This window comes from Lepisosteus oculatus, chromosome 2, assembly GCF_040954835.1.
Source record: "Lepisosteus oculatus isolate fLepOcu1 chromosome 2, fLepOcu1.hap2, whole genome shotgun sequence".
NCBI lineage: Eukaryota > Metazoa > Chordata > Actinopteri > Semionotiformes > Lepisosteidae > Lepisosteus > Lepisosteus oculatus.
The window spans coordinates 7612635-7635241 of record NC_090697.1 but is presented as its reverse complement, the minus strand read 5'-3'; the positions used below and the strand labels follow the sequence as shown (position 1 = coordinate 7635241).

The 22607-nt window shown below is 37.0% G+C and overlaps 1 protein-coding gene across 6 annotated transcripts in view; it reads right to left on the bottom strand.

The window, feature by feature from the left end:
• The window catches only part of bach2b (BTB and CNC homology 1, basic leucine zipper transcription factor 2b), a 100516-nt gene that overhangs the window by 40847 nt on the left and 37062 nt on the right, over positions 1–22607 (bottom strand). Inside the window, exon 1 of one of the 6 annotated variants that reach the window (XM_015354941.2) lies at positions 2189–2253. The exons of the other annotated variants lie outside the window; for them this stretch is intronic. The gene's annotated coding sequence lies outside the window, so the exon portion shown is untranslated. Of the gene's footprint in view, positions 1–2188; positions 2254–22607 lie in introns of those variants that run through there. 6 annotated transcript variants of the gene reach the window in all.

Here is a 22607-nt window from a genome sequence, read left to right as displayed (position 1 = left end):
TGATGCCAGTTTTGCTCTTTCTCATCGATTTCTCCACTTAAAGACATTACACAAAAGATTCCTGTTTATAAGTATAGCTGTAAAAAGCTGCACTATTCAAAATAAGGATTTAATAGCAACAACATCATCATGGTACACTATTAGGCATGCAGAAGTGCATGGAATAGAAACAGCTTCATTTTGTGTAATTTCTCTTCATTTCACATTATTGTATTTTCCCAGTGAAGCTTTTTTCCAGCTTGCTTCTAGAGAAAATCCTCATCAACCAGCATAGGAAGTACTTTATTAAGTGAGTATTGACTGGAGCTAATAGAATCATTGGAAACGTTACTCAGAGATGGCTGAAAGCACATCGGTGTAGAGGAGTCACAGAAATGTCTGTTAGTACAAGAAAGGTTATGTACTGTATATAATCTAAAAGCATTTACTGCGTACCTGTGGCAGGAATACCGGTGCATCTGTAACTTGAGAACAGAAGACACCCTTTTGATCATCTTTTCTGTTTTAACCAAAAAGGAATAGACTTGAAAAATGTATCATCTGTTTTCCCGGTTGTGTTGCCTGCCAGACAAGCATCATATTTATAAGAGAAGAAACAAAGAACTGATTTGCACTCACAACTATGGTGTTTATTAACAATACCAGACAGACTACTGCCAAAATTCTGCTGATGCAAACATTGTCCAGGTTCTGCTTAACACATAACTGTCAGTTTATCAACCGGGGTGTTGCTTCATTTAAATCTGATATTTTACTTTTAAAGTCCAATCTTTTGATATTACATTATTACAGACATGTAATCAAACAAAACCTCTAACAAGAACATTAAAAAAGAAAAGCCTAATTTTCTGTTAAAAAAAAATTTTGACTGTTAGTCAATATGATACTAATTAGTAACACCGCATTCTGCATCTCCTATTTGATGAGGTATTTGAGCTGCATTCTAGCGTGAAACGACTCAGGAGACTTCCACTTAAACAAAATCCACGAGCCAATTAATGCCATGATTGATAAGCCAGTTGGCTGCTAAGTTTTGCCAGTACAGTTGACAGGCATCTATGTAAAGCAGGATTTTCTGTGCTAATCCTGGCTAATTTCATTGTATTCTTTACAGTAAATGATGACACAGGAATGAAAAGGAAAATGCAAATCTGTAAATCGATGATTACCTTTCTCCTTACTGTGGATCCAAGTTTAACTCCATCCAAAGGGGGGAAAATCTTTATGGCAATGCACATGAATAAAGCAAAGCACAGATGCAATACAGATAACAATACATGTATAAGAGTGTAGCTCTAATGGTGTAAATGCCAAAACACAAATGGAAAGTATTATCATAGGAAAGAGAGATCTTAGAACCACCTACATCTGTCCTCCTACAAATATAAGAGTGTGAGTGTTTGTGTGTGTGTGTGCTTGTTTATGTAGAATTATATACCACCACCAATCCCAGTGCGACACATACTGTACTGTCAGTACTGGTATTGAAAAACACAAGTCAATTGCGGCCCCAGAGAAGAATCCAACATTTAAAAAATTTACATTTTCTGTAGTTCTGTTTCACACTACCTTAAAATAGAATGACCCAGAATAGAATTTCCAGAATGAGAAATGTTGGTTAGGAAAGTACAGTAACTCCTTTACCTTTTACCTTTGACAATCATGAAATCTGCAGAACGACAAGCCTACTTACAATACGCATGTCGCATGTGCAGGATGCACTAATCTTTATACAATGCAACAGATTCTTATTAATGCCCCATAGCTTTAAGGTGGACAACCTACATTGACATTATCTACGCCTTCCTATCAAAACATTATGGTTACAGAAATCATTGCACAAACGTCTCAAAGATGTCTTGTGGAAGCAGCCCTAAATCTCCCTATAATCACACAGAATAGTAAAAATAGAGAAAAAAAAACTACTTATGTTTTAGCTACGTCTTATACTTGCTACGCAACCACCAAGCAGTTATCAATAGTATTGAAAATGAAAATCAAATACAGCAGTATCGATAAGAGGTGCGGAGGAAATCTCATTTATTACTGTTACGGCACAGTGCCATCGCCTAGTGCTATAGAAATCTGAAACTTTGTCTCATATCACGACCTGCATAAAAATTCCTTTCAGTTGTGCATTTGAATTTTAATATTGCGCAGAGGAAATAACATTTTAAAGGTTCCTTACACTTCCTTCAGCTTGATCCCCAGAGTCTCAGGCATGTGCCCATTGCAAAAGCGACTTACAATCTCTGGCGAGACAATGACACATTTCGGCTGGCTCTGTGACTCTTCAGTTTAACTCTGAGCGGAAACCTTGTGTGGGAGGTAACTGGCGTTAAAATGTTATCTCTTAGATAAAGCATCACTTCAGATATATCAGCACATAAAAGAAAATTTAATATGAGCGCGTAATGATTTATAACAACTGACATTTAACACCATAGTTTTGAACGCACACTGAATTCGAACTGCATCCCTCAGCAGTTCAAAAAATACGTGAAAGGAAAAGAGTGGGTTCTGATTATTCTGTATCAGAAAAATTCTTATAACAAAGTTCAACAACAGCTGGAAAATTACTAAGAGCCTTTGGAGAACTGATCATTAAGGTATTACATGTTTCAGATGTTGGTTTCATACACCAGGTGCCCCAAGATGGGAATGTCAGAATTTAGCCTGGGTCAAGCAATCTCTGCATAACAAGTCATGACTAGACTGAATGTGTGAAAGGAGCACTTGACTACATAGTGACATGGGAATATACTATTAATCAACCTCCAGCCTCCTCTCTGAAATGAGGGTTGCACTGGTGAGATAAAGTCATAGTCTGGGAATTCCTCAGTGGGAAGAGTTTGAAAAAAAAAACCTTCAAAAATTTCTGACACAAAGCTTACTTCACGCTTAAAAAAAAAGAGATTTGAGATAACAGAAATAATGAAAAAGCAGCAAATCGAATGGTAGGGAATTTAAAGAAGAACCTTAATTTTTGATATTGGGAGAACAGTTAACAACCTCTTTTCATTTAACTTTTAGGACAGATCTAATATTAAAACAAGGATACTTGCTCTTCCTTTAATATTGTTGCTAATAGTTTTGTACTTTACATTTGATGGAGGGGGGTTTTGGGGGTTGCTTTATAACACTTCTTGTTAAGCCACTATTGTAGCTTTGGCCTTGTGCTTTGGGGTCATAGCCCAGCTGAAATGTGAATTTTTGTCAAGGTCTTTATAAGACAGGAGCAGGTTGTCCTTTAACAACTGTCTGGTTTACTCCAATCCATTTAATCTCAATCATGACTAGATTCATGACTAGATTCCCAGTCTCTGTTGATGAGAAACAGAGCTATGACACAATGCTGCCACCACCATGCTTGACAGTTAGGATAGCGTTGCTGGATGATGTTGGAAATTCCAACTTTGAAGTATGACGAATCTAAGCACTGTGATAAAGATATGAATGTGAAAGTAAAGGATTTATTGGGGGAGAAGCTAAAGTTCGCTTCATAAAATGTGTATATCTCATTTGCAATACCACAAAATGTGACACGCCTGGAAGGCACCGAGGACTTTTGTAAGGCACTATATGCAGATATTACTGACACGGCTTCTGCACTGAGATCAAACAGATATTACACCTTTTTTTATAATTTACACATTTCTTCTGTGAGGCTAAGGAAACTTATATGAAGACCTAGACAGTATGCTTCTTTGCTGTCTACCTGAAATGCTGCCTCTGTATATCTTCCTTACGTGTTGAGGTTTTGCATATATACAGTATAGGCTGATACAAACAAGAAAAAAAAATATAAAGTGTTTGAATATGACTAACAGGTATAAAAAAGAATACGTTATGTAGTGTCTTATAATAGAGCAGACTTTTTTCAGACCTTGAAATGACACATTTGGTTAACATCGTATAAAAGGTTAATGTGTCCAGATATGTACAATGTGTCACCATTTGTATGGTTAGCATTTGTAAGACTGCAGTACACAGAATCTAACACAGATGTAATGCCCCTATTGAAGATTTTACATTGGAAAGGACTCCAGATATAATGGAAATATCCTGTTGGAGGGAGTAACATTAGTTTGTACCGTACAGTGTAAAACAAAATTCTGTGCCTACACTGTGCAGCCCACCGAGCATAGCACGGACACTATTTGAGTCTCAGATTGTCAGCTCTCCTAAGCACATTTATTCTCATACAGATCAGAAAGTAAAACACATGGTTCAGATATGTCACAGAGGAAGACAACTACATGAAACAATGAAAGAAATAAGATGAAAATATGGGTCATGTAGCAATAACTAGAAACCACAAAAGCACCCGATGGAGGCTGGATGAGTCTTAGCTCTGCGATAAAGACAGGAATGTGAGCTCAGTGAAAGTAAAGCCTTTTCTTTTGTGGTGAAGCTGAAGTTCAGTTTTTACTCGTGTCAGAAGACAGAAATTTACTGTGCCGTCGCGTTTACATAGTTACCTCCGTAAACCGAGACGGGACAGCCCACCGGAAAAAAAGACAGACGTTTATCGCACAATTGACAGAAACATCATAAAAACAAAAACAAAAACAAAAACAAAAACAGAAGACGTGCGCGTGACACAGCAAACCCAGAAGATGCCCAGCTTGCTCTGTATACGGAGAGACTAGCTGTATGCAGAGTAAGGACCGTTGCACTAAAGGAAATGTCAACTGTCTTTCTCAAATGTTAGCAAACAAATCAGTGTTTTCTTAACAGGAAAAATGTTAGCATTTGATTAAAATTTAATTAACTGATAGTACCATATGTCTGAATGCATTCTTAAAAATATTTAACTGTATCACGACCCCTATGTCTAACAATTCTGAACAAGCGTATTGCAGTTTGACATTTGAGCTGCCTACAGTCTTGCATGTGCAATATTCTGAACATTTTTTCCCTGTTCCAATTTACATGCACAAGCTGCAACAGTGCCTCAGCAACCTCAGACCAGGAGTCACTTTTGCTCAAAAGAAGGGAAATCGATACGTATCTTCTGAAACCTAGCGTGTTCATAACACTGCAGCTAATCAGTCTTGCTTTAATGGAGAGTCCATTCGGTGTATGGGCTATGTGCCCTGTCACGAAAACCAAAAAACTAGAGAACGTGAGAGCGTACCACTCAGAACAAAGGAAGGTTACAAATGAGAGAGCCCAATTTGGCAGTAGCTCGTTGACCCAGAGATCTCACCGAGCCATTTCTTGAAGGAAGCCAGGGTATCGGCAGGCTAGCCTGTTCCATTCCCTCACAATCCTTCAATCAGATTTCCATTGGTAGTACGGAGAAGACTTGGTGGAATCTGTTCATTTCCAAAATGAAACTCCACACTGCGGGACTTTCACTGTTCCTGGTACCTTTTGCCCAGAGTCTGTGAGACAGTTACAAGAGGTGAAGTGTAAGCAATAGTATTTATTGATGATAATAATCATCATTTCTTACACTTATGCAGCACTTTTCTGGACACTCCACAACACTCGAAGTGCTTTACAGGTAATGGGAACTCCCCTCCACCACCACCACCAATTTGCAAACATCCACCTGGTACAGTACTTATAGGCCTGTCTGCTAATGGTAATTGCCTGGAAGATCTACCAATTCCCAATGTAGCCCTACACTTGCAAAATAATACTGCAAGATCAGGCAGTGAAGCCAAGCCTAGATCAGCCCAAAAAGTATTTTGCATTCTTTCTGTTATCTAGCTAGAACCAGTTTGGATATTGTTGCTGACTTTGGTTGATTTTGATTGCCAACTCTAGTAACGCTTTGTTAGTTATGATTTTTGTTGCACTGAAAAAAATGACACATAGAAATGCATTAATCTTTGCTGATTAGTGCACAACGGTGTACTGATTACATAAAACAACTCAGTGAATTGTAGATACTGATGTTAGACAGTAACCGATATTACTGCATCGGCGATTTCTCCTTGCAGACTTGCCACCTTGCAGAGAATCATTATTATTTCTATAAAACAAAAGCATGAAAAAGGGTAAAACAATATAAATTATGCAAACCAAAAACGTATTGCACATTTTCTAGGAATTCTATTTCTGTTGCTATTTCTTCTTTTTATTATGGAATACTAATTATTGTTAACGTCGCAAAGATCAAACATGAATGAGAATAACATTACAGACTGGACACCTGAGCAGCTCAATGATTCCCTGAATACTGCAAGGTTCTGCTTCCCATTCATTCTTTTAATTATACTTCATGAAACTGCTTTTATTGGTGCTTGAGGTGGAAGTTTGTAAGCCAAAGTTCAACCAGTGTAATTTACTAATAACTATGTACAGCATTCAAAACTGATTTGATATGTTTGTAATATACAGTAACCTGAAAACACAATGAAAATGGTTTCAATATCAAATACTATAAAAAACAGCAATGTGCAATTCATAAATACATGAAAATATACAGTATTTCCATGCAGCATGTGTCCTGTTTAGGCCACATGTTTGCACAGAGTATTACAATATGAATAGGAGTGTATGGAAAGGAATCAACTAAATGTCATCTCAGGTTCACATTTATGGCAGTGCCTCAGGATTACAGCAGCACAGAATCACAGACAACTGAAATATTTTGTTGACTGAAACTACCTATTAGTACTGAGAAGTGTCCACATAAAACTGCCTTTTGTACAACTAAACTACTAAAAGCGTTCTTTATAAAAGCTAAAATTAGTTTGTGAAACAGTTGTTGAATTAATCGAAAACTAATCAAATAAACTCAAATAACTCTGCACATACACATACCCATATTTTAACTCCTCAATGTGGAGAAGTGAAATTTTTCAACTGAAATTATGAGAAAGGTACTAAAGTGGTTTGCAGTAGTGAGAACTGATGCATTTGACAGTAATCAATTAAATCTCCGCAGTCTGCCTTCCTGATTTGAATTAATACACTGTAATTGGTCAATGTGAACCGGAGGTCCTACAATTAACAACATAACCAGTATGAGGCCGTTGTTTTTCTAAAATCAGAACACTTTTTTAATAGCTACATTCTGGGCAAGGCAAGAGCTACAATCCTAAGCCTTTTATTTCAACCTGTGTTTTAAAAGGGTTACATAATATTTTCTTTCCTGACTTCAACAATCTATGATGATTAGAGATTAATGTAAGAGCTAATGATATTAGAATCCTGGCCCACAATTATCCCCAAGAAACTCTGACTTATGTGTCAGGAACATAATCCCTTTGTTAAAGAGCATTAGAGATCTGCAAATAAATAACACAAAAAGGGCAGTGCAGTGCAGTGCAGCCTACAATCTAACACACTGGAATAAAAGCAATTTGTCCCACCATCCTCATGGCTGGAATTCTGAGTGATAATAAGGATGACAGCATTTCACTAGGAAAACTAGCAGGAGAAAACTTTCTGTCAAAGGTGACAGAATTTAATAAACCTGCAGCACAAGTCCTGCCTCTTTAACCAAATCAGCTTATGCAGGACGTGCCTTTGGTGATATCCAGACAGGTTTGACCTCAGCAGCGTGTGGGAACGGAAAAGAAAACAGCTACAGTATTTCAGGCAAAAATTCAAAGCCCCCTACAGATGAGAACCACACAAATCAAAGCTATACCCAAATTCAAAGCTGCACTTATTCAGAAAGGAGGGGATAAATGAGGAAAATTACACAAGCAGCTCTATTTTCGGTACAAAGGGATGGCTGAAACTGCATGCTAGATGTCTGTACAGAGTGGGTTCCTTTTTCAGCGTGGCTCGGTTCTTGGAAGACATGATTGATGCTCACGGCTGGCAAAGCATGGCCCTGCATCCTAAGCATTTTATTCCCATCTGCAGTCTGTATCTCTCCGTTCCCCAGATAGCACGAGTCGAAACCGGATCAGCCTTTTAGCAGTCTTTGAATTAGTCTCAAAACGATGGTGACCCTTCTCTTTTTTATTTTTTTGGGGTGCTCCAGCCAAGGCCAAACTGCAATAAGGCGCAAATTGACCACTGAAATATCTGGATTGTACTGACAGTTTTTTTTTGGGGGGTTGAGGGTGATCTGTGAATGATATACAAATAATTTATTCTCATGAGAGGATAAGGAATGATTTTTAATAGCTATCTACAAAACAACCAAGAAAGGCTGGTTTCTCTCCATTACACCACAAAAACAACTTAATGGAATGATGTTTAAATCATTCCTAAATTATTTCACCTATAATTAGTACTAACTTAATGAAGGTGATGTAGCAGACGTATCTACCTCCAGTTCTTAAAATAAAAATGAGACACGGTGCAGCCAATCGCCTGAAATTATGAAAGATGTACCCAGAATGTCAAAGGAGAATTTCATGACAGGAAGGCAGGAAAAAGCTAATAAAATATGCAGTTTGTGTACAAAGTATAAGCAGGGAAAGAAGTCTTTAAAGAAAACATTTCCATTACCCCAACCCAACACTTAAATGATACCACCATCCTCCACAGCGTGCATTAAGCAACAAAGAAAACACAGGAAAGCTTACCCAAGATTAAAAAATGAACAGCTGAAAATATTATATTGAAGCTCCCCATTAAGGACACACATTTCACATGCGCCCATCATTTACGGTTCTACATGACGTTCCAGTTGACATCACGTATTTGTGACTTGAACCCCGTTGTAACAGATTCCTGCCACTTTCTTTCCTATCTGTGTGTGAAGGAAATGGAGGTTACCATGCGGAATACTTGACTTCACTTTTGCCTTTGTGTTTGTACGGAGTCACAAACGTGTCAAAGGCCAGGCCATGCTCTCCACTCCAGCTAATTCATACTTATTAATCGACACCCTTTCTGTCCCAGTCACAGGACATCTTAGTATTTCCGTGTAATTTCCTCACGGATGTGTGACCCAGAGCACATCGACTCAGAACATGGTACAGCGTGTGCGGTACTACCACTTGTGTATGTAAGAGACGACAATGAACTCTACATCTGTGGTAGAAAAGGGTTCTTTCTGCAGCTGTGGTGCAGTGTTGCTTTACCCAGCATTTCCTCTTGGTCTAAAGATGCTTTCAAAGCAAGTTCTTCGAAAAAGGCAAGTTCTTCTGGTGCAGGATTGTGTTTATTCTTAGACATTTACAAAGGGTGAAGAATGAACTTTTTGTAGTAAAAAATGAGGCTTTGCTAAGTTCTTGCTGGATGTTCTCATATTTTCTGCTATTGAAGCTAAGCCTAGTGCACCACTATGTTTCAAGGACAAGATGCTGCTTATTATGACCGCATTAAAGATTTCAACAGTACAGTAGCAGTTCTTTGCTCCATTGTTGGTGGAGAATGTCATCGGCCTCTTTTTATTATGGTCTTTAGAAAAATAAGACAAGCTTATTAAAAATGATATGAAAATCCGCCTGGAGAACTGAACATGTTTAAATTTAATATCAGACTAACAAACAGCTTGTTAACTTGTTAACTGTAAACTATAAAAAAGCTTTGTGGATACAACAAATGCAAGCAGCAAACCCAAAATGGAAAAATGGAAAAAAACCCAACTTAATAAAATTAACAAGTTCTGCTTAGAAACAGTGCACTCCAGACTATAAATTGTAGCGCCAATGAAAAAGGAACAACAAAAATCACCTAACGCCATCCCAAGGCACCCAGGCAACACAACCAAAACTTATTTCACTTGCCTCACAGTCAAGAAATTTGTAAATAAGATTTATATAAAAAATACAAATGTAACATTGTATTTATATTGTATCCTTTTTGTTTAGATTTTTGTATTTATTTTCTCTAGTCAAAACTGTCCAAAATGTATTTTGGATTCAACTCAGTGATTTCAAGTGACCATAAGTGATGGGACACATATACTTTAACCCTTCGAAGTAATAACGTCATGAGGTATGTGACCCATTGAGCTCTGCCTACTCTTTAATAATTACGCAGTAGAAGTCTTTTACTCCAGCTATTCGACTTCATATTTATTCTTGCTGTGTTCTGACTTCAATTACTTCTTCAGCATATTAACGGTTGGGTATATTAACGTTTGTAGCAATTGCTACTTCAAAGTATCATGACTGTAAGCTGTAAAACAATAAAATGTGAAAACTATACAAGGGTTTGAATACTTTTGCAAGGCACTGCATGTAAATGCATCTACTTAACTGCGCCTGTATTTTAACCTTCAGTACCTCCAATTGAAGAAAACAAAAATCCAATTTTAAACAGGGAACAAATACTGGAGAGCAGAACGGTAACTTGTGAAAATGTCGTGGGAATGCAAGCTGAATGCAAGCTACAGCCTGGAGCATAACACTGCATCAGCCCTGAAAGATTCACCAGTGCTTTGCTTTAGAATGTTTTGAAATCCAGCAACAGGATTTTCTGCTCTGTCTTAGGGGACTTTGTAGAGTCCCATGCAATATAAACCTGTTTCATATATTTCACTTGTCGTAGATTAGAAGCAAGAAGACAAGAAGACTGAGTTTAAATACTTTGAGGATTTTGGTAACATTTAGTTTATTAACTATTGATTTTGTTTTTGCGAAAGTATCCTTATTGAACAGTGATATATTCTCTAGGTTTATTGAACACTTATTCGTCTTACCAGATGATAAAGATGTGTAATGAATTAATTAAGATAGAGGGTGTGAAGACGTATTTCTGCAGCCTCATATGCATAGAGAAATACGCACATGCAGATAACCCTATATAAAATACAAGATTGTAAATCCCTATGAAGTCATACACGCCATGGGTTCTACGGAGACTGTAATATTAGCTTTGCGGAATATTTTCTGAGTCATCTACTACTACGTCTGTGAAATACTGACTCAGAAAGAGACATGTTAACTATGTGGCCCGGATGCAACAGGAAGTGCAAAGTTTCAGAAGGTGCTGCCGAATTAACAGTCCCAATTTACTTTATATACAGTAACTTCACTTTCTTATCCTTCATAATTTAAAGTTTTCTTTGAACGCAGGCTGTGGTCCGTGTTACATCACGAGCGTATTCAGGCGTCATCGTCAGCCTTTCATTTTTGGATTTATGAAAGGAATTCCGTGGCTTGATTGCACGGCCTCCGGTGATGTCTAATGTTATAATCATATCTGCTAGGACTTGTTCTAAATCTTCCGTCAGACAGGGTGTTGGCAGATGTGCTCAATGAAGAAAAAAATTACCATACAATGGTTGGCATTATTTTTGAATTCTAGAAATCAAACTATAGTGATGTGGTTTATGTTGAGGTTGTGTATTCTTACTAAATCTGCAAAGCAGCGTTCCATTGATAGACAACTTCTTGTATGTTTTTTCCTAAAAGAGTCTCCAGGTATATTCATACGCCTGTTGAAAAAGGAACAAAAACATCACATAACATATAGGATTCTCAATTGGGTGCTGTGTATTGCTTTAAATGAAACAATTCTTAAAATATTATACTGTAAAGGCAATAGCACTGCACAGAGCAAAGTTATATGTATAATAACTAACTGAGTCTCAGAAAACACAGGAGTTACATTAATTCACACCTTTTTTTCCTTGTAATAAAATCCAACAAAAACAAATCCACTGTAACATGCTGCTCTTTGGAAGTGCACTGAAAGCATCAGGAACTATAAAGTTCATGAATGGCTTCCTTTTTCCCTCAGGTATAAGAGGAACACATGGCACACGTTATACTGAATGAGATACATGCAGGATCTCCTACCTCATCGTAATTAAGATAAGAGACCTCTCCAAATACTGTTGGCCAGCGGTCATTGACCTCCCCAAGCTTGAGGATGACTATAAAAACCCATAAAGGGTTGAATCAAGCACATTCCACTGTAGTGTCCGCTGTGAAGACATTTAAGGCTGCTATTTCGAGGTAGCCCTTCCAGGAAGAGGATACAAGTGTATTCTGCCAGACAAAAGGTTCAGGAGGCAGCAGTAAATCCAAAGGCAACAGTTGGAGATCTCCAATACAAAAAAAAAGCCAGGTGACAGTTTGCTCAGAAGTGCAAAAAAGAGCCAGATGAGTTTTGAAACAAAGCTTTACAGACAGATGGGACAGAGTGATGAAAAATGTAAATCACGGAGAAAGAAGTCCAGATGCTCCAAAGAACACCACTTCATCGGTGAAGCTTGGTGGGAGTAATGTCGTGGCCTGGAGTTGCATAGCTGCTTCTGGATCTTTCTCACACATTATTGATGTTGTACCCCATGATGGCAGTAGAAAAAGGTGTACTGAAATCTACTGTAAGACCTCATCTGTTTGTGCAGAAGAAAATGTTTCCATACTTATTTTGGCATTCCTTCATTGTGCAGCACGATAATGACCCAAAACATACGGCCAAGTGTATCCATGGAGTTCAAGGACAGAAAAAAGTGGAAATCTTTGATTGGTCAAGACACTCTCTGTCTACCAATCCAATTGCGCTTGCATTTTACATGCTGAAGAAGTAATTGAAGTCAGATTTGCCACAGCAAAGGGTTTGAATACTTATGCTATCATGACTTTGCTGTTTTTCTTTCATACTAATTGACTGCTTGATTCACTTATTTCTTTTGTTTTGAATGTGGAGAGCATTATTCTCCAGTGTATTTCATGCCTACAATATCATTCTCCAGCATATTTCATGTTAGAGTATTATCCTCCATTAAATCTACTCATTTCAGACACTGCAATAAATGAACTAGTGTTTCAAGTGCCTTCTACAGAGTCATGCTAGGAACTGGAGCACTATTTCTATGTAATAGGAGGGAAATGAGGATGTTTCTTTTTTAATTGATCAGTGAATTAGTCAGCACTGCATAAAATTATCTGCTGAAAAATGACTTTGTTCTGTAAGGTGTAAGAAACCTAATAGCACAACAGGTACTTGTTTAACTTCTGTAATTAAACAGTTCATTGATTCTACATGTAACGGATTTGTAGTTTTCAGCCTGAAGGTGTTATTCTTTATGATTCAGATGCAACTTCACTTTTTCCAGTTCCTGAAATCCTACCTGACAGGAATTAAAGCATCACAAAATTTTCAGTTAAGCATTAAAAGATAGCAATCTCCCTAGACAAAACTGATAATATATATATATAAAATACATACAAGTAATTTATAGTTTGCTATTAAACAAATTTTATTGTGCTTTTTTCTGTATCAAACCCGGCCTTTGCAACTTATTTTGATTTGTATATATTTGTCTAAAGGATATTTAAAAGTGTGTCAATACATTTTAATTTTTCAGCTACAAATACATTTGGAGAGGGAAATGTATAAAACATTTAGACAGAAACAGCAAAGAAAACCCTTCCACTAATGCTCACTAACCTTTCAAATACTGTATTTCAAGTTTAGAAAATGTTCGTTTCAAAAGGAGGAATGCACAGTTTACTTTTCACTGTAATCCTCCTTAAATACTTTTTGTTTGTGTTGACATAGGCATTATGTGCAACCTGTTCTGTAGTCTGTTAAGTCTAAATAAGAGCTATACCTGCTCCAATAGGAATATCTACTGTACACATAAATTAAGTCAACGTTTATTAATTGTTATGAAGACTAAACAGTGATTTTCAGATTAGCAACCAGCCAGCAGTTTTTTCCTTGACAGCGAGTACCAGTATTAACTCAGCAGTGAACAACGAGAAAAGGACAATAGGATCCATAGTACTTCAAGCCTGATACTGATGTCATACAGCTCATTTAGACATTATCTGTTCTATTGATTGGAAGCATTTCACCCTACAGTGCAATTATAGTAGATTATATCTCCCAACAGTCTGTAACTCATTTATGCAAACATGGAATATTTTCAGCATGATTTCTCCAGGATTGTGGATTAATTCTGCAAATGTTTAGTACATGATCAAGTGGAATATTCACAGCCTTGTGTCTCTTGTCTTCGCCTAGTGGAAATACAGTAAGGCACACAAACCTGTTTCAAAGATCTCCAGGTAAAAGGATGTAGCCATTTCTATACTCTTCTCTCAATGCCTTTGTACAACAATCTGTATCAGTACTATCATATCCTCAGAGTAATTTAAAAACCAAGGGCTTAATAAAACAGAAAACAAATCCTTTTTTATAATTACACATTTAAATAATGGTTGCATTCCCTGACAAAAGACCCTATTAAAATGCAGCAGTGCACTTGCCAGAGAATTTTCCATTGTTGCCAATTCTGTCATCATAATGAGAATATAACTATTAAAGATGGTGTCATATGGCTTTGTTAACAAATTAGTCACAGACAAAGAGATGAACATCTTTTGCCAAATGCATTTTATATGGAAAATCTGAATTGCACAGAAGAACTTTTTTTTTCAAAGAATAAAGTCAAGCTGGAAATGTGGGCTGTACTGTGCTTTCAGCATTTCCATGGGGGAAAGGCAGTATGATTTTTACCAGAATCATAGTTCATTATTTTCTCCTTCTGTGGGACTTTGAACTCTTAAGTCAAGATCATTTTTTTTTGTGTGAAGAAGCTAAAGCAGTTAGGATTTTGACTAATGGTTGCTTTCAGAGCTGTAAACAATTTTATTGTATTTACCTAGCTTGAAGATTTTATCCTAAGCAACCTACATTTGTATTCCTTTATACAACAGGGCATCTTACTGGAGTAATTAGGGGTAAGTACTTTGCTCAAGGGGTATATCAGTAGTGCCTCACCTGGGATCTGAACATCTAGTGTCAAGTCCACAGCCTCAGCCACCACTCCACAACGCTGTTATTTTGCAGGCCAAGCCCTTACTATGTAATGTTTGCACCTCTTCAGTAAGGTTCAACTATAACAGTGACAAAGAAAGTTATTACCTAGAACGTTACTAATATTTTGTAAAACAGACACAATCGAACCCGATAAAGACATACAATTAATGTGGCTAAGTATGAAGTTGCTTTACTGCATTTAACAAAGACCATAGCAAAGAAGAAAATTCTGTATATAGAACTGGCTGACCCAATAAAACTGATACATTTAGGGTTGTCAGCACAAGACAAGTATTCTGTGAGTGATGTTTCAGGTAAGAAATGCTGTACAGACTTTTTTACAACTGGTCTGCATGTACCAACATGTCTGAAAATATAACATCATCATCATCTGTAAGTATTCTTGCAGTGAACATCTATGAAAAATTCTGAAATTTACAAAACCAAGTACTATAATTCAATAGGAAAAAAAACATCTTTACTCAAATTATAAAGGAATCAAAGTAGTACTCTCTTTCTTTATACATCTTTCTGTTTTGTCATTAGACATTTACTCCAACACTTTTGGAGATACAATCCTGCTTGATACAAAAATGGCCAAATAGTAGATCCACAGTAACTTCAAAAAAGAATGGTAAAAAAAAGCAAATCTTCACCAGTACAGTAAATTGAAGATATCAGAGACATCACATACAGTACATGCAGCTTCATCATTATCTCAATTCAGAAAAACTTTGATCTTCCCAAGAATTTCCCAGGAACATCTGCTACAGTATCGGAACTATCAGAAGCCACCTCAATTTTTTGCTCTGCAGGAGAATAACACAAGAAATATCGCTTCAATAAAATGTTCAGTCGCACACATTTGAAGTGTAAAGAGGAAACGTTGTACAATTAGCTTGGAAAAGTTAGGTCTCTAAGAGCAACGGCTATGAAAAAAATGTTTAAGGTTAGCTACCCTACAAGGTGTGAAAGTCTTAAATCTGCCCTACCCATTCACCTCATTGCTGGCAAAGTGCCTAGGTTTTGTTATGTTCTGAAGTCCTTGATAACACTGACATCATTTCTTGCCTGAAACTCTGTTTTTTTAACAGGAACATCACTCATTGTACAGTTGTTGTTACATGACCAACACATTATTAGTCTTATAGATCAGATGTCACAAAACCTTAGTGCTATGGATTTAGCAATGTCTTCAGCTGAAACTCTTGGGGAACTCACAGGTCCAGTGTTACTGTACTTTGTGAATGAAAAGGAAGTCAGCAGAAGTTTTACTATAATTTCTGGGTCAACAGGGAGAGAGTAAGGTGCACTGCAGGACAGCACCGTAGCGAGGTGCTTAAGGCTAAGTAATTTAATATTATGCAAACAAAAGTTATGTAATGCTTAATATCAATTTAGTAAGATATATTAACTGCAGAGATACAGTATACGATCTGCAATGCTTTTGAACTATTCTGTGTACTAATCCGGAGCTGTTAGCTGGACTGAAGATAGGTTTGCAGTTTTAAAAAGAGCAGTTCTACACTTCACAGTACATACTGATTCTAGCAATTTCTGCACTGCCTTCAGACGTCAGGCTCTTCAACCTAGTAGTTTATCAGTGATTACAGGAACCTGTGTTGCCTGATTTTATCTACCAGTGTTTTGTTATTCTAGCCACAAACTGAAATATAAAAATAAATATCTTTTAAATATTTCAGCAGGTGGGGAGGAAGAGGCTGTACAGAAGTTGAAGAGAAAATCTGATTGGTTTAATGACCTGTATATATTCTTTGCAAAGCCCAGCACTGCCTGCCTGCAAGTGTAAAGACAGGTTTGTTCAGTTCAGTGGAAACAGATGTCAAACAGGAACTCTGTGTTTACAATTTTCTGCACCAAGTTTCCTGGAGTCTGATTCTGCTGCTGAGTTGTTGGTTACTCTGTAAACTGCTGCCTCATACTTTACTGAGGTCATTTTATGACCTACTTTCTTGTAAAGAGAAAGATATCGAACATACAGGTAGAGTGTCACTTCTGTTGACAGGCTTTCCTATCAGATAAATAGCACTTCAGAAACTGAAATGCAGTGCACACGTCCAGTGCCTATAGTATATAAGTCATCCAAAAACACTATGAAATGAAAGAGCACATGTCCTATTTCTCCTGTTGAGCATCTTCATAGCCATCGTAAATACAGAATACAGGGATGATAAGTGTTTGGTCATGTAAAAAGCACAAGTCTATTTGAAAAAATGAATCATCCAGGACGCCTTTTTAAAGTGTTTGTATAAACTTTGAAAAGCTAGACAGATAAAACAATTACTTTTCCTCTCCCTTAGATTCCTGTAAAGAGTCTGAATATTTTCTTGCCAAGTTTTTGCTTTGAAGCAGAATACCAAAACAGTGAAAAAAAGAAAAAAAACTTTAATAAGTGACTATGAAAAAATGTCTAATTGTGGACACCTTTTATTGCAATTGCTAAAAGTAACTCTTATATTATAGTTATACTATTCTCAATACTGCTCTAACTGACCAAATTACAGAATGTTTTAGCTACTACCCTCAGTCTATAAAAAAAACCATAAAATGAAAAGTAGTTCAAGTAGGCAGCTGCGTCAGCATGCGTAGGCTGCAAAGGAACAAGTAGAGGTTGACACCCGAAGAAGGCTCCGCAGCCAAAATATTCTCTTTTCAGCATGGAATAAACCTATTACTTGTTCCTTTGCATAAAATTACAAGTATTATCTGTGGTAAATAAATAACAAATAATGCCAGACACAAATACATTCTACAGTTTTTAAGAAACAAGTTAGCAATTTGTCTTTTCATTATTCACTTCTTGATGAGAACTTAAACTTAATCTCCAATGTCCAATGGCAGCTCTTTTGAGATGTCAGCATGTAGGTGTGTCCTTAAAGCTGCTGTCTGATATTACACCAGACATCAGCAGCTGGCACTTCAGTCATATCAAGATGTGTAAAAAGGCATCGCTCTTGAAGCTGTGAAGGATATCTGTGCATGGTGACTGACATTCAGACATTCTGAAAGATCTGTAGTAACACTAGTTTTAAAATGTGTCCTCACATGAACAATTAAAAGTAAAATGATGTGTTATGGAAAGAGCTGAACGAACACACAATGAAATTAAGAAATAATATTTTAGAACCCTATTTTATATCCTTTAAATTATTGTAGAGAGGAGGTTTTAAAGGTCAGAAGAAATATAAAAGAAAATACAAAACTGGAAGCCCAACATACAGTATAATGCTCAATGTACAATCACAATTGTATTACAGACATACAATTATAGTTTGCTTGTCTCCAGTACCCATCACAACTGCAATTAAAAGAACTTAATCCTCCTAAATTACTTTATATTTTCCCTAAACTCTGTGCTAATCTTGATAGCTACACTCAATACTGGTCACATACTGTACTGACCTTCCTATAGGACACTGTTTCTGGACAAATCCACACATACTCTAACTCTTGTTATAGTGCATCAGCTTGCATATACTTTCTTTGGTTGCATCAATTAAGGCAAAGGGTGCATAGATACAGAAGTATCTTTATTTAAATATACTATAAAATGACAGATACATGCGAGGTAACTGCAGCCAAGCAAAATACAATTATTTTTCATCCTAGGGGCAGACCCCAAGATTAATGGAGTCATTGCTTGTTTTCACTGGAGAATAGATATACTACATCCTAATTCATACAAAAAAAAGGCAATTTAACAGCACTCTTCCTCACAGAGGTGAATAATTGATTTCCCTTCTGTGTTGTAATGAATTCCAACATGTCAGGTTCAGTGCTGGTACAAAACACTACATGCAGGTTCCAGTGTTCTTTCTGTCCGTCATCTCCAGGAAGAAAAGATGGGCTGAGTCATCTTCAGCAGTCTTCTATTTTTTTTTTGCCACGGTCATCACTGCATCAAAGACCTTGGCATCTACAGCACATTGACAAACACAACTAAGGTTAATAAGGAAACCCCAACTATTCAGCTACGGATACTTCCAAAACTGTAGACTGCAGCCTGTTATACTAGTCAGACAAAGATAAGACCTGCTGGCAATGATTAATCCAGAATAAACACATAAATCTGCAGCACAAATCTACTGTAAAAATGTTACCAACACCCACCAGACAACACATTTTCCACAAGCATCTATCAGCCATGCTTTCAATATCTATTGCTTTGTCAGCCCTTTTCATGTCTAGCTCAGAAAACAAGTCAATTTCACTGCAGCCTCCTGCTGCCTCTACTAACACAATGAAAGTAGGCGCAAAGTAGCAGAGAATTCTGCATTCATTGACACAGTATTTCCATGCTACACTACCCTGTAATTTATACCGACAGGATAAAGCTCCTTTGATTCTGCGATTTTTTTCACATATCGTAGTAACCCTGATTAGCAATGAAATTGCACTGCAGGCAGGTGCGTGTAATCCGTGCAGTGCTGTGGATTATTGCTCTTCACAAAGAAAAGGAATGAGAAATTCCGCAAGCTCTGCTTTAACAAAGGCACAGGGATAAGGTGCATATGGTCTTCTTCCTTAGGAATAACAATACAATCAGGAATCTGAAAATGTATCCTTAAACGCATCTAAAAAATGAAGGGTTTGGGTAAAACACGCTGACAACAAGGCAAGGACATGGGCTTTTGAATGCCGTTATTAAATATCTATGAGCCTACTTCCAGTCATCAATTGAAAGTGATTGTCCACAAGATTCTGGTTGAAAAGAAGAAAGCATTTGGTTCCCAATACACTGTTGAGGAACATTCAGCAAATGCATTCTTTAAAAGGACACACAGCCAGGCTAAATTATTCAAAATGTGTTTTACATGCAAACTGAACTGAAATGGTTTTTGAGGTAAAAGTCTCTGTTTACATGTGCAATTAAAGGATACTAAAATGAAATATGATGGAAATGTTAACTTTCATAAAATGCACAAAAAAGAAAGCTGTTTTTTAGGCAGTAAGAGCATGCCAGATTATGTTATCTGAATAAAATTAGAATTAGAAAAAATAGAATTCTAATCAATTTTAGTGTAGATGGTAAATAAGTCAGCATCTAGACAATTCCATTATTCAATAATTATAATTTTCAAATGATCAGAAATTACAAACCTTACATCATTTGTAACCTATTATAAATTTTAACCTTCAGAAAGAAGACAGATTAAGAAAACCCTTATTTATTTGTATCTGTTGGTTATATTTGCCCTGCACACTGTATACCTGGAGAAGAACAGAACATCCTGATATTTGGTAACAGTGCTTTAGATTTGGTTATGTCAATCAATTTGTAATACGTAACTGAGAGACAAAACTCCCAAAGAGAAGCCAATCTTTTTCCACAAGCACACACAGCAAAACAAGAAAGATCAGAATGGCCTGTCATTGGATTTCCTCCTCCAAGACGGCTTATAATGGTTACTATCATTATTCTCAATTTATATAGCACTTTTCATCCCAAAGGATCACCAGTTTACAGAGAAAGACTATATCCACAATACACAAAACAGCAAAGTTAAGTTTAGGAACGGATGTGGGAACTGCCCTCTGATTAGATTAAATAAAGCTTAAGATACATAAGGTGGTTGTTAATGATCTGAGAAACAAAAATGAAAAATGAATTGAACCCTGAAAATGAATTAACATATGCACCACATTTATGTGTGTAGCCATTATGAATAATCCTGTTTCCGTCTTGAATAAAATTGAAAAATATAAATTCAAATATCAAAGAGGGATCCATTTTTGCAGATAAACATATTTACGTTTGTTTTGTAATGGTTAAAATAATGCCTCTGCAAAAAGGACCTGATTAAGGACTCAAATTCTTCTTTCAGATGGCAATTTTAAGAGTCACCATGATAATATATAAGCCAGGGAGTATTCATATGTTTCAATAAAGTCTAATAAAAATGATTCCTAGTCTCAGCGTTTCGAAATTAAAATTGATTGCAGTTTCGAGCCTGGGTCATGTCACTAGCCGACTGTGACTGGCACTGGCCAAGCAGAAGAATCGGCTGAGCACCACTGAGGGGGGGGGTAGGAAAAGTCCGCGGCTCTCTGCAACACAGTCACCCAGCACTCGGTCGTGGAAACTGTTGTGAGCTGAGACATGAAAAACGCACAACTAGCTGTTTCAAACGCACAACTAGCTGTTTCAAACGCACAACTAGCTGTAACAAAAATAATTTTTTGTTTTAGATTTACGGAGAAAGTAAAAATACGGTTACAGAAAATCATATGCTAATCCTCATTTTCTAAAAGATTCCAAGTAATAAGCTGACTGTTAATTTCAGCCTGGGTCATGTCACTATCCAACTGTGACTGGCACTGGCCAAGCAGCAGAATCGGCTGAGCACCACTGACGGTAAGGTAGGAATAGTCCTAGGAAGAAGGAATAGGAAGAAGAAGAATCAGCTTGGACTTGCATACGAGGCACAAGTCCTCATTCATTCTGCCGAATAAATAAAGACATTTAAGACTAAGCAAATGTTCCAAGAAAATGTTATTCTTTAACTGCAGCTATTATGTTGCTGGTATGTGTAATATCCTCCAAGCCACTTTCCATTCATATCAATATTTTATCATCTGTCTCCAACATATGTTCATCTTGATCCCAGCATCCCTGAGGGGGGAATGAATGTTAGTCCAGAGGACAGCCAATCGAAGAGCAGCCTCATTGAGCATGCTCAGAGCTCTCTTTGCTTCCTGAGATTTAAAGTCGCTGACTCAGTCCTCTTTGCTCACCAGGTTCAATAGGTTCAGCCTGTTAATAACTGATTCCTAGATTGCATTCCTATACTTCACTTCATTCTCATGTCAGGAGCGTCTCTTGGGATTCCTGAGGTTTTATTTTTTGATTGCACTTAGTTGCAATACACTTCTGTGCGTTTTTTTATGTTTCTATTGGATGAACTATGCATCGTGCTAATTTAAACTGGTTTCTGCGAACCAGCAAGGGAAAGCACACTCTTCTTTCACGCTCCACAGCCCATTAGGAAGGCCACATTTGAGTCATAAAATCCAAGTGGCATTTTTTCTTCGAGTTCAATTTAACTTGATACAATGCAAAAATCTTTAGAGCTAAGCAACCTAACCTATAGCATACAGCATGTGGATTAATACACCCCGAGCACTGCAAAGAGTCTGGTTGTGACACCATCTGGCTCAGCTTCTGCTAATCACCTCTGCCAGATGGGTTAGCAGATTTTTTTGAAAGGCTGTTTTCAGTCATGGCAAAAAGGTTGCACAATTCAGGGTACCAAATGGCAACAGTGCATTTATTTTTTTTATTTTAAATTACAGTTTCCACTTAAGTGGGTGGAATTTACTTACTGTACTGAAAAGTTATGCAGCTGGGATTTTATTTTACTGTATTTATTTGATTAACGCCATTTAACAAAATATATATTTGCATATATAATTTATATTTATATATACTATATATAGATCAAAATGTAGGTTCAAACTATCTTCACAAGATGGTAGATGAAATCTTAGATTAGGTACAGTTCAGCACAAATTATTTTCCATAAACAGCATATATTTCAGAACATCTGCTCTGAATGTTCTATTCATTTTTCATCTGCTTTAGGTTTAAGCCGTTTACTGTCAAAATGTAAAAGCCTGTAGCTCAGGTACTGTGCCATTCATACTGGCAATGGACAGTTTTAAGGGCTGCACACAAAAATGATTCTTTACCACTCAGTGGAAAACTGATGTCAAGCTGTGAACAGGATTTTCCAGTGGTTGGTTGAGCAACTATGCACAAACAGTCGACAACATTCTCGAGCAAATGTTAACACAGGGAAAGTGCAACTGCCTACTTCACACCACAGAGACGTGGTTTTGCATCAGAAACAGATTTCTCCTATTGCTAATTGATAGAATTGCAGGTTTGGGATCAATATGGTAACTATATCCTGTCCATGACTCCTCCCAGCAAAAAC